At 46.8% G+C, this 12,032-nt stretch overlaps 1 long non-coding RNA gene across 2 annotated transcripts; it reads left to right on the forward strand.

Moving 5' to 3' along the window:
* Window positions 1-19: 19 nt before the first annotated feature.
* On the forward strand, window positions 20-11,084 carry LOC144249601 (uncharacterized). Of its 2 annotated transcripts, XR_013342250.1 has the most exons (4): window positions 20-224; window positions 1,648-1,694; window positions 2,369-2,671; window positions 10,104-11,084. It is a non-coding gene; the product is annotated as an uncharacterized LOC144249601 (long non-coding RNA). The 2 variants fall into 2 exon arrangements; XR_013342249.1 differs by lacking the exon at window positions 10,104-11,084 and having other exon boundaries at window positions 2,369-4,753.
* The last annotated feature ends 948 nt before the right edge of the window (window positions 11,085-12,032 follow it).

Here is a 12,032-nt window from a genome sequence, read left to right on the forward strand (position 1 = left end):
AGAGGGTCAAGCAACGCCGCACGTTCACGCGGGCACCTGGCGAAGAGCCGGTGGAGCAGCTGCTGGCGCGGGGCGTCCTGCTGCGTGTGTCAGCAACGGACACAGGATCTCTATGCTGCCCAGGCTAGTCTCAAACCCCTGGGCTCTAGTGATCCTTCTGCCTCAGCTTCTCCCCCAGTAGTGACAGGTGTGCAGCAGCACCTGGCTTCGGACTCAACAGCAAGGTAGGCCTCCTGGGGAAGCAGTACCTGAGTGAGGCACACCAGAGGGAGGAGGGTTCAGCTGGCAGGAGTAGCCAGGGCAAAGGCCCTGGGGCTGGATCACACCTGAGGGATGAGAGCAGGAGAGCAGCGGGCTGCTCCTGGGCCTTGTGGGTGCCAGGAGGCCTGGGACCTAGGTACGTTTCAACATGCCCACGGAGCCTTCTAGGGGCAGACTTGGAGGCCCAAGGTGCAGCCCTGGACAGGTCGGGTGACTGGGCTGGTCCAGTTAAGCAAGGACAGGGGTGTAGACACTGAGAAGTGAGTGGACCCTGTGTCTGTAAAGGCTGACCCAGGGGCGCACGAGCTGGGGGAGGGGCTGGGCAGCCGGGGTCTGGGCGGCAGGGCTGCCAAGCCAGCGCTCCTAGGTCTGCCGGGCCTGGCACCCGCGGTGGAGCCCAGGAGAGCGGAATGACCACCACCCCATTTTCCTCTAGCGCTCCCTTGGCTCCACCGAAATGCACCCACACACCCTTAACAGTCTTGCAGCTCTTGGAGAGCCCCTCTGCACCCCTCTGAGCCCTCCACAGTGTCCCATCTATCATTAATCAAATGTTTCCTTGCACTATTAGCTGACATTGGTGTCTTGCCAAGTGTAAGCTCAGCACCTCTTTATTTTTGCTCAGCAATAGAATTTGAACCACGTGTGCAACTTAAAATCCTCTGGAAACTCGTTTCTTTCAAAAATAAGTACAAGCAGATAAAATTGTTTTTAATAATATATCTTATCATTTCAACATCAGTTTGGAAATTAAGAGATTTCTGGTTTTTGTATTGTCTTTGAAACTTGGTGTATATCTTCACAATTAACATCAATCATACTGTTTAAACACTGAGTTTTCAGTGGAGATATTTGATCTGTATCTAGTTTTATAAAATTTACAGTTGAAAAAGAAGTCTCATTTACTTACACAAAATTTTTTCTCCCTGAAACTGAGTTTACTATGGGTTTTTAAATTAAATTGATCATTAGATTTCTTTAAATTGAAAATGAAGTTCTTAGGGCTGGGGCTGGGGTTGGGGCCCAGTGGAAGTGCTCTTGCCCAGCATGTGGGAGGCACAGGGTTTGATTCTAAGCACTGCATAAAAAATAAATAAAATAAAGGTCTGTCAACAACTAAAAACAAAAGCTTAAAAAGAAAATGAAGTTCTTTTGTCACACTAGCCATGCTATGCCAGAGCTAACAGGAGACAGAATTGTTGAGATGAGGGGCACACACACTTCTAATGATACAGGTCACTGTGATCCCGCGTGTGTCCCACTTCCTGGTGTTCAGGCACTTAAGTGTGCAGATCCAGAGACTTGCTTCTAACTAATAGAATAAAGCAAAGGTGATACGGTGTCACCTGTGATTGCTTTATGTTACATTGAAGACTTTCCTTACAGCTTGATGAAGAGGGTGGAAGTGTTGAAGGAGTTGACATCAAAGAACTGTGAGTGACCCCTGGGAATGGCGGGGTGCTCCAAGCTAACAGCTAGATCCCTTATCCTACAACCACAAATAAACCAACTGTCTGCAACCTGAATGAGCTTGGAAGCAGATTTTCCTCACTGGGGCCTCCAGATGAAAACACAGCCTGGCACCTTAGTTGCAGCCTTGTGAAACTTTTAACAGAGGACCTAGCTAAAGACTCCTGGCCCATTGGAAGTGTGAGAGAATAAGGGTGTATTGTTTTAAGTTGCAAAGTTTGCAGCAATGTGTTACACAGTGTGGGAAAAACACTTTCCCACTCTGGTTTTCAGTACCAACTACCTCTTATACAGACTCTCAGTACTTCAGACATCAGATGTGGGAGAAGCCGCACACACCAACCAGTTCTGCAGTGAACACCAGCAGTTGAATGCCCTCCAATTCTATCTGGAAATAGTGTCAGATACTACAAGTTGAGAGGTCAGAATCACAAGACTCTGACCACACCCCGCCCCCTTCAAATTGCCAGTTTCAAGTGGTAGGTTGTCACTTATACTTCCGACAGGTATAAATCAGGAGTTCCCACAACCCTGTCCTCGGGTTTGATTTGTTTGCTCACAAAATTCAAGGAAACACTTTACTCATGTTTCCCATTAGTGTCATCTTATCGCTTAGCTCACCCTGTTGTGTTTTCAGGACAGAGCCAACCTCCGCCACCGCCCTGGGTCCAAGCAGTCCTGGCCTCTTACCTGAGGGGCTGCAACAGCCCCCACCGGCTTTCAGAGCTTCTCTTCCTGTCCACCATGTTCTACTCCCCACACAGCAACCAGAGCAGGTGGGCCTGCAGGGAAGAAGTTGGATCATGTCACTGCTCTACTCAAACCCTGGAGTGTAAAAGCCTCTGTGGTGGCCCCGAGGGCTCTGTGTGACCAGCTTCCCTAGCCTTATCTCTCAAGAGCCTGCTCACTGTGACCTGAACTGGTGGAGAATGTTCACAGGGTGGGACCCTGCCCTTCTTCTTCTAGATACTCCCTGGCTCCTTTCCCCATCTCCTATAAGTTTTTTTTTTTTTTTTTAAATCAACTTTCACCTCTTTATGAAGCTATCAGACTAGGTAAAAATCTCAAACTCAAAACTAACTAACTAACTAACTAAATAAGTCACTCACAAACTCAGCCATTCCCACTCTTGGTGTTCCTGATCCCCATGATCCTTTTCTGTCTCCCTCTAGTACTGGCTCCCTTCCACATACAGCATGATTTACTTATTACCTTTCAGTGCAGTGCCTCCGGCCCTCCCCCCCCACCTAGAATATAAGCCACTTGAGAGCAAGGATTTTCGTTTCCATTGTACACCATGAATCCTAAGTGCTTAGAACAGGGACTGGCAGATAACTGACACACAGTGAATATTTGATGTTGATGACAGTAGGGAGTGGCCAGCTGTATCTTCTGGGTGAATGGCTAAATTAAATCAGTCTCTCCTCTCAGGTCCTCTCTCTTCCCCCCCCCCCTCCTCCTCTTCCTTCCCTCTTCCTCTTCCTCTTCTTCCTCTCTGCAGTGCTGGGCATGGAACCCAGGACCTCCCACTGACTACGCATGCATTCTGCCACTGAGCTATGTACCTCCAGCTCAGAACTGAATTTTGAAAGATAAGTAGGTTAATCAGAAGAAAACATGAAATTTATCCTTAATTAAGTTTTCTCACTTATAAAACAAAAAGTTTGGTATGATGTGTTAATTTTAAGTCATTTTGGAGTCTTTTTCTGAGACTGTGTACCTGGGCCACTAGTGTTGTTGCAAATTTGAACCTCATTTGGAATTCTGGCCTCATCCCTAAGATGCCTTGGGCTGAAAATAGGCAGATCCTGGACATGGGAGCTTTAGACCTGCAGAGCCAGCCAGACTATGCAATGCCCTTATTTTAACATGAGGAAACTGGGGTCATATTCAGAGAGCTGCTGGGAAGAGACAAAGATCTACAATCTTAAAATCCCTCTTAAGAAGCCAACATGTCCCCAGCTTGAATCTTTGTATTTTTTTCACCTTGGAAAATTGTTTCAGTAGGACATTTTAGTGGATTTGATAATAGTAAACTGGTTTTGAGGTGAATATTAAATTTGGATTAATAATAGGCTGAATAGTCAAATGTCATGAGTTAATTGATTACAGAGTGTCTTTTGAAGGATACATTAATTGCTGCTGTTGAGTTTGCTGTTTGAAGCACTTACCAAGGGAAAAGACATTATGTTGTACCATTCTGAACCTTTGCTGCTTATGTAAATTCATTTAAAGTATATAAATGACGTTACCTTCCTCTGCAACTCCCAGGCCCTGAGCAGTAAAGTGGTCACTCTATACCTGAATGTGCCCATAAAAGATGAATCTGTGATCTGATTAAAACAGAGCATTTGCCTTCTATTAATCCAGTCACTGTCGGTAATAACACAGTACCAGAGTGGAGGAGTGTAAAGAGGAGAGGTTTATTTCGTAGGTCTACATCAGGGGCAAGGGCAGCAGCTGAGGATGGTCTTCTTGCTGGCAGCGTCCCGAGCCAGGGCAGAGCTTCACATGGCGAGAACCACGAGTGTAAGGATGGGTATCCTCCGAAATCTCCACTCCCCTCCCTTTATAAAGTCACCTGTATCCAGTCATGGGGACTTCACTGGGGTGAATTTATTTAATCCTAATCACCTCCCAAATATTTCATTTCTAAACACCATAGGTTTTTTTTTTCATCTTTTTATTTGCATTTTTGAATATATTTTTAATTTACTGGTTCTTTTTAGTCATACATGACAGCAGAATCCATTTTGATATAATTATATAAGCATTTATTGAGTACATTTTATTCACAGAAAAACAAACTTTAAGCTACAAATCCCAGATTATACAGCGGGAAGAAATTTTCTTAGTTTTCCACACTGATGGAAAGGTTCATACTAAATGAAAAACAGCCCTATAATTACATTCACAACATTTCATGTGATTGTTCATAATACTAATACAATTATATAAGAATCAATATGTTTGAGGTTAAGCATAATAATAATGAAAAATGCAAAATCTAAGAGAAATTACATCAAAGCCTTTGTTATATCAAATAAAAAATTGCAAATTTGTTACTAAGCATAGACAAATGGCAAAATATAATTATATAGTAAAATATATATGTCTTCAAGTTAGACAATGCTACAGTAATGTTGGAGTGGTCGGACTGTAGTTTGAAGTCTGAAGTTTGCAGTTCTGCACATGGATTTTTGGCATTCACCATAGTGTTTGATTGACCTGGTAAAGGCTCTCTTTCCCATTCCCATCAGAGGAGAAGTCAAAAGCAATTTGCATTTCTATTGCAGGGACAGCCTTATATTTTCTCTGCCTTGCTTCAGGGTTCTGTCCATTTGTTCAGAGGAACCTTGACAATCTTGAAATCCTGCAAAATAGCATGCTGGTCCATTCATGGCAATGGGCTGGTAACAGGAAATAGTAGGAACTGTGGGTGCCTTTGTAGGACAGGTACAAGTCGGAAGGTCATAGAGACAGCGAAGTTCAGGGTCAAGCTGCATGGTGAGTGTCCAGGTGTCCAGTGGTCTGGGCAGGTCAGGATATCCCTTCTAAAGTGAACGGGAAGTAGCTGCGCTTGGCAATACATCTAGTGGCCGGTCTCTTTGGGTCTGGGGGTTGGGGTGCTGCTCCAGCCAGGCAGCTCATGAGACTCACTGGCGAGCTGCTCTGCCCCTGGTTGTTATCATGGAGCCAGCTCTGGCACTGGGAGTATCTGTGGCAGTGACCAGGATGAGATGTGGAGCTTCTGCTGAGCCCCACGTAGAGCACTGCAAGGGAGACCTCCCGTCTTCCTCTGTGGCAAATGCTCTTAGTACAGCACTTCCTGTGTTGCTGGTCAGCCCAAGTAGAAGCTACACTCCTGCCTGTGGGATCTCAAGGACTCTGGAGCCTGAGTGGACTGTTGTGAAAGGAATATTACTGATGGCTGATAACTGGGTATATACAGCAGTGCCTCATTTTTAAGAGAGAATAATAAGTGGGAGACTGGGCCTGGGCCTGTTCAAGGGCCCAGGGAGACTGTGTGAGCAACCAGCTCAAAATTCCCTTGGCCTCTCCTCCAGCTCCCTGCCTCTCTCTCAGCCTGCACTTGCATGCTCAGGAGGACCTGGAGAATTTTCTGGAAACATCCCATTCCTGGTTCATGAGTGGACCTGTTTTGGATGACCACCAGGGGACACCTGACACAGAGAAGGTGCTCAACAAGCCAGCTAGCAAGATGGCCCTTCCTGTGGGTGCCAGACGTCCATTCCCTTGCCTCCCTGGCCCTTGCTCAAAATAGGTTCATGTGCAAGGTGGTCGTTTAGCCAGGGATAGAAGGTAATAATAGCCCAAAGGTTTATTTGGGCTCATGGTTCTGGGGGATCCATCCCTAGACCTTGTGACTCCCCCACTACTTTGGGGCTTTGGAGTGCACAATGGAACAAACTGCTGACATCATGAGCTAGGAAGCAAAGAAAAAGAGAGGATGGGTATGAGGTCCCAGAATGTACCTTGGGGTGCTCCCTCAGTGACCTAGGCCCTACTTCCTAAAGGCCCGTAGGACCTCCCCATAGCATCACCCTGCAGACCCAGCTTCCAACTCATGGACCTGTAGGATACACTCTTCCAAACCAAAGCAGTGTTGGAACTTAAGGGAGACTCTCTCTACCAGGTACCAAAGCACTGCAAGTGGAATATCCCTGCCTATTCTGGGCTCCTCTTGTTACCAAACAACATGCACAGGGAGGGGTGCTATGTTGCCTATGCTAGTAGTCCCAATGGCCAAGGGAAGATCTGCTCTACAGTGGGGCAGGGAGAGCCAGGTCTGGAGTCTTGGAGGTGCATTGGACATCTCTTATTATATTTCTATGTCCCACTGTACAAGTTTATGGAAAAAAACTATAGCCACCCAAGTAAGACAGGACTGCCAGTGGAGTTCCCGTAGGAGAGGAAGGTGGGATCACTCTGCCAGCTAAAGATCCCTGTTTAGCAAAGACTGAGGGGATCATGGAGCAGGTGAAGGGATGTCATTACCCCGTAGGTCCTGGGACCAGCTACAGAAGCAGGGTTTCTGCAGTCATGCTGCTGTTACTTCATTGTTGCCTGCAGTCCCACTACTTTATATAGAGGATGTCGCTGGTGGCTCCCTTTCTGTTTCAGGTGGGAGTGTGACTGTAACAAACTACCATAGGTAGGGTAGCTTATAAACAATGGAAATTTATAAGGACACCAATTGCATTCCTGAAAGCCCCACCCTCATGTCGCTGAGGCTTCACCTCTTAAGACCATCATATGGGGGGTTAGGGATCCACACATGAATCTGGGGGACACAAACATTCAGACCATACCAATGACCAAGCTGACATTAGCTTCCAGTGATATGGTAGCTCTTTCCCACCCATATTAAAGAGTGAATATTGAGGGGCGAAGGTGCAGACTGGGTGGGATTAGACTCTCCACATCTTTCGTCCTTCCATCGGCCCCAGGAGGCTGACCTCTGTGGATTCTGTTCCACTGGCAATCTTGCCTTCTGGCTGGCATCTGGGTTCTCCCATTGAAGAGACCCACCCAGAAATGGGGAGAAAAACGAGGGTGGGGTCTTATTCCCTGCCTGCCCTTCTAGGGTGTCATCTCCAGCTGGTCTTGTCCCTCTCCTCTCAGGGATGGCTTCATAGGTGTAGGACTGGCACAGCTACACAGGGTCCCACATTCAGAATGGCCCTGGCTCTGCAGTGGCCATCTTGAAATTCTTAATAATTTGTTTTGAATTTGCATTTTAAAGGGAAGTTCAATCGGGATAGTGGAGCATGTGCCAGGACCTGGAGCCTTGCCTCAGGAGAGGCCCATCTCCCAAGGTGGGCTCTCAGCCACCTGCTTTCCCACTGAGTGTCCTGGCCTCACCTAGCCTTCCCTTCTCCCCTGGTGCAGCAACTGCTGCCATGCTACCCCCCAGGTACGGTGTGGGTGCATGGGGGGTTAGGGTAGGGTGCCCACACCTGGGGCATGGCTGTGGCCGTCCTCCACCATCCCACAAGTCGGCAGCACCCTGGCCATTTCCATAGGCACCTCTTGAAGGGTTGCGCCTTTTCCCCAGCTCATGCGGGTGCCTGGTGCATCCTGGGGTGAAGGTTTTAATTCCTGGGGGGTTGCTTTTCCTGCCATGTTGGCTGGGGTGGCAGCTCTTGGGAATGGAGGATGCCTGGCTCCACTTGCTGGCCTCCTGCTGGGGCGTGACACATCCACCCAGTCCTGTGGCTGGAGGCAGCAGAACCCTGCAGTGGGGAGGAAGGGTCTGCCAAGATCCAGAGCAGATGCCTGCGAGGGTCTGTAACCTCTCTGGAGGGAGTGCGACTCTAAATAGTCAATGAAAAGCAACATGACAGAGAGAGAAGGAGAACTGAAAACACGAGAGAGGAAGAGGGGAAGCAGGAGGACCCCCTGTAGACACTGTAATACCTCTCAGTGACCGTGCCTTTTGGACAGAGGGCTTTGCCTTCTTACTCTGCTCTGGCCCCTCTGAAGGCAGACATGTCTCCATCCTCCCTGCTCCCCCTCGCGGAAGCAGCTGCATCTCCCTCTCCCTTTGGCCTGGGGAGGGGGCTGAGGAGGGTGCCAGATCAGCCTGGCTAGCCCTAAAGATTATTCTAGAGCCCCCATCCTTTTATAAGTCATCCTTTAATTAAACCCGCCTCAGATCCTCCTAGTTTAATTGTTTACTTTTCCCCTACCGGCCCAGAGTGACACATCCTTCCACCTCCATCCCCAAACACCTGATCTTTCTCCTGTATTTCACTTCGAGTTCAGCAGTCCAGCTTAGAGCCTGGTGTCTGTCAGTTGACACACCTTTTCTGAGCACCCAAGGCACATCCAGGAGACTGACAGACAAGTAAGTGGCTGGGAGAGAGTAAGGCACCAGGTATAGATGGATCTGGGTACTGTGTGGGACCTGTGGACCAGGTGGGCAGCACTAACCCGATGGCAACAGGACCCTCAGCTGTCCAGAGACAGCACTGGGGCGGGGGTTGTTCACACTGTGGAGGAAGATTCTCAGCTGGGCAGAGAAGCTTGCACAAACTTCTTATGGCTGCATCAAAGGTCTTTATCACTGGAAAACCACCATGGCTCTTTCAAAAACAGCCTACCTGGAGCAAGTCCATTCACCTAGCTACAATCCTGGATCTATGAAATACAATTACTCCTCATTCCTCCAGATTCTGTGAATTTGACAACCTGCTAAAACGTATGTGCAACTCCAAAACCAATACCTGCAGTACTCAATTCTCATAGCGCTTTTGGAGGAATTTGCAGACATCTGCAGAACTGCTAAGCCTTGGGTCCTTTCACATGCACACCCCCAGCTGAGGTCATTCAAAGTGGTACTCTGACTTTTTGCTTCAGTTCTCACTTGCTACAAACAAGTGTCCTTTTCTATTGAGTCCACGATTTTTTTTTTTGCATATTTGCATTTTTTTTTTCTTAGAGATTTTGCTATTTCAAGTGGCCCCAAGCAAGCACTGAAGTGCTGTGTAGTGTTCCTAAGAGCAAGATCTGGGACTTACCTGTGGGGAAAATATGCTAGGTAAGCTTCACTGGGGCATGAGATACAGTGCTGTCAGCTGTGAGTTAAGTGAGGGAAACAGAAGTGCACATTGAACAGGGCTGCAGCCTGACCAGTGGGTGAAAATGTGATCATAGCCCATAGGAACCTACCCCGAGGGGCGGCAGTCAACATGGCTAATTCAGTGGTCAGGGACTTTAGGACAAGAATGCCTAGCATCAACAGTACTCTGACTTTTTTAGAATCAAAACTCTTCTTAAAATCTACATTCTGGGGAGAATAATGGTTTCAAGTTCAGTTAGATCACAGTGGGGCAATCGTGGTTTACAACAGCATATCACAAATTTATAAGGAACTAGAAGAGAGGAGATTAGAGCTTCCTGACACGAAGAAATGGTGAATGTTTAAGAGGAGGGCGATGCTAATCACGTTGTATGTGGTGTGTGTATGATCACCACTCCACACACTTGCATGTAATAATAAAATCCATGTCTAGAGGAATTTTTCACACCTTTTTTGTTTTATTACTGGGGATTGAACTCAGGGGCACTCGACCCTTGAGCCACGTCCCCAGCCCTATTTTGTATTTTATTTAGAGACAGGGTCTCCCAGAATTGCTTAGCACCCTACTGTAGCTGAGGCTGGCTTTGAACTCGCGATCCTCCTGCCTCAGCCTCCCAAGCTGCTGAGGTTACAGGTCTGTGCCACTGCACCTGGCTTCCCTCTTCTTTTTCTTCTGTTTCCCTCCTTTCCACTTTCCTTCCTTCTCTCACTCCATCTCCTTCCCTCCCTCCCTCACTTTCTTTTTTTCTTTCTCTCTTCTTCACAGTGATTGTTTAGGTGTAGAGACCTTGTCAAGTTCACTTTCGGCCTGGGTACATCATAGGTGCTACGGGGAGGCAGAGGCACGTGTTTTTTTCTTCCCAATGATGTCAGGAGCCGCGGTGGCCCTGGCCCTCACCCATGAGCTCAGCAGGAACTGCACAAGGTCATGCTCTACTGCTTCATTTCTTCTTCACTTCTCACCTGGAATACGGCAGTAAGGAGAAACCTCCTGCCGTCCACCCAGTGGTATCCTGAATATAGTTTGATTAAATGAGATTAAAGTTGGGGTAGATGTTGGGTCTTCTCCTCACTTACCATTTCTCCAAATAATGAATTGGTTTCCAGGCCCCCTCTGGCTGAACTCTTTATGTCATTAGGAACTCACAGAGTTCAGCTTACTTCATGTTTCAGCCTGTGGCTATGATTGCCCTTGTTGGTGCTCCAACGATGTCATCTCTGGCCAGTGAAGCTGGTCCCTGAATCCTTCCATACATGACCAGTCCTCTCAGGTCAGTCCCCTTGCTCTCTGGCATGACAAGATGTCCCAGGCTCATTTGTGTACAGTGGGTCCCTGACTTAATGATGCTGTGAATTAACAATTTTTTTCTCAGCTTAACCACTGAGCAATACACCCAGCCCTTTAAAAAAAAAAAAAATGCTTAGTTTTGAGACAGGGTCTCATTAAGTTGCTTAGGGCCTCATTAAGTTGCTGAGTCTGGCTGGCTTTGACTTTGCAATCCTCCTGCCTCGGCCTCCGTAGCTGCTGGAATTACAGGCATGTCACCACTCCAGGCTAGCAATCTTTTGACTGTGGGATGATGTGAGTGTATATCCATACAGCCACTCTGCTTTTCATTTTCTGTACAGTATTCAATAAATTATGTGACATACCTGACACTTCGTTATAAAACAGACTTCACATTAGATTACTTTTCCCAGCTGTAGACTAATGTAAGTCCACTGAACATGCTTAAGATAGGCAAGGCTAGGCTATGATATTCCATAGGTGAGGTTATTAAATGCACTTTTGACTTAAAAATGTGTGAGTGTGTGTGTGTGTGTGTGTGTGTGTGTGAGTGTGTGTGTGTGTGTGTGTGTGTGTGTGTGTGCGCGCGCGCGCGCGTACTCGCACGCTGTGGAACAAACCCAGGGCCTCATGTATGCGGGGTGAGTGCTGTATCCTGAGTCATACCCCAGCCCCACATTTTCCACTTGTGATGGATTTATTAGGCTGTGACCCCATTGCAAGTCAAGGATAGAGTATTTCCGTCTCTGGAATAAGCCATTTCTCCTTTTAGTAATGCGGACTATTTAAAAACTGCATCTGCACATGGGAGATGCCTCATTCTCTTATTCCCCAAGATGACCTTATTTTTTTCCCCCAAGATGACCTTTAAAAAGGTTTCTAGTATCACCTTCCTTCGTGTCTTTATTATGAGTGACTGTTTACATATTCAAGCCCCTCCAGGTAAACAGAAATATGATATGTTATGACATGTACAGGTCTTTTCCAACCAGGTCTTTTCCAACTTTCTCTTTTCTTTTTTTAAAATTTTTTTCTTTTTTTATTATTAGTTGTTCAAAACATTACAAAGCTCTTAACATATCATATTTCATTCATTTGATTTCATTTGATTTAAGCAGATTATGAACTCCCATTTTTACCCCATATACATATTGCAGATTCACATGGGTTCCACATCCACGTTTTTACATACTGCCATACTAGTGTCTGTTGTATTCTGCTGCCCTTCCTATCCTCTACTATCCCCCCTCCCCTCTCCTCGCCTCCCCTCCCATCTTCTCTCTCCACCCCATCTACTGTAATTCATTTCATTCTCCTGTTTTTTTTTCCCTTTCCCCTCACTTCCTCTTATATATAATTTTGTATAACAATGAGGGTCTCCTTCCTTTACCATGCAATTTCCCTTCT

The sequence above is a fragment of the Urocitellus parryii genome, chromosome 12 (genome assembly GCF_045843805.1).
Source record: "Urocitellus parryii isolate mUroPar1 chromosome 12, mUroPar1.hap1, whole genome shotgun sequence".
Taxonomy (NCBI): domain Eukaryota; kingdom Metazoa; phylum Chordata; class Mammalia; order Rodentia; family Sciuridae; genus Urocitellus; species Urocitellus parryii.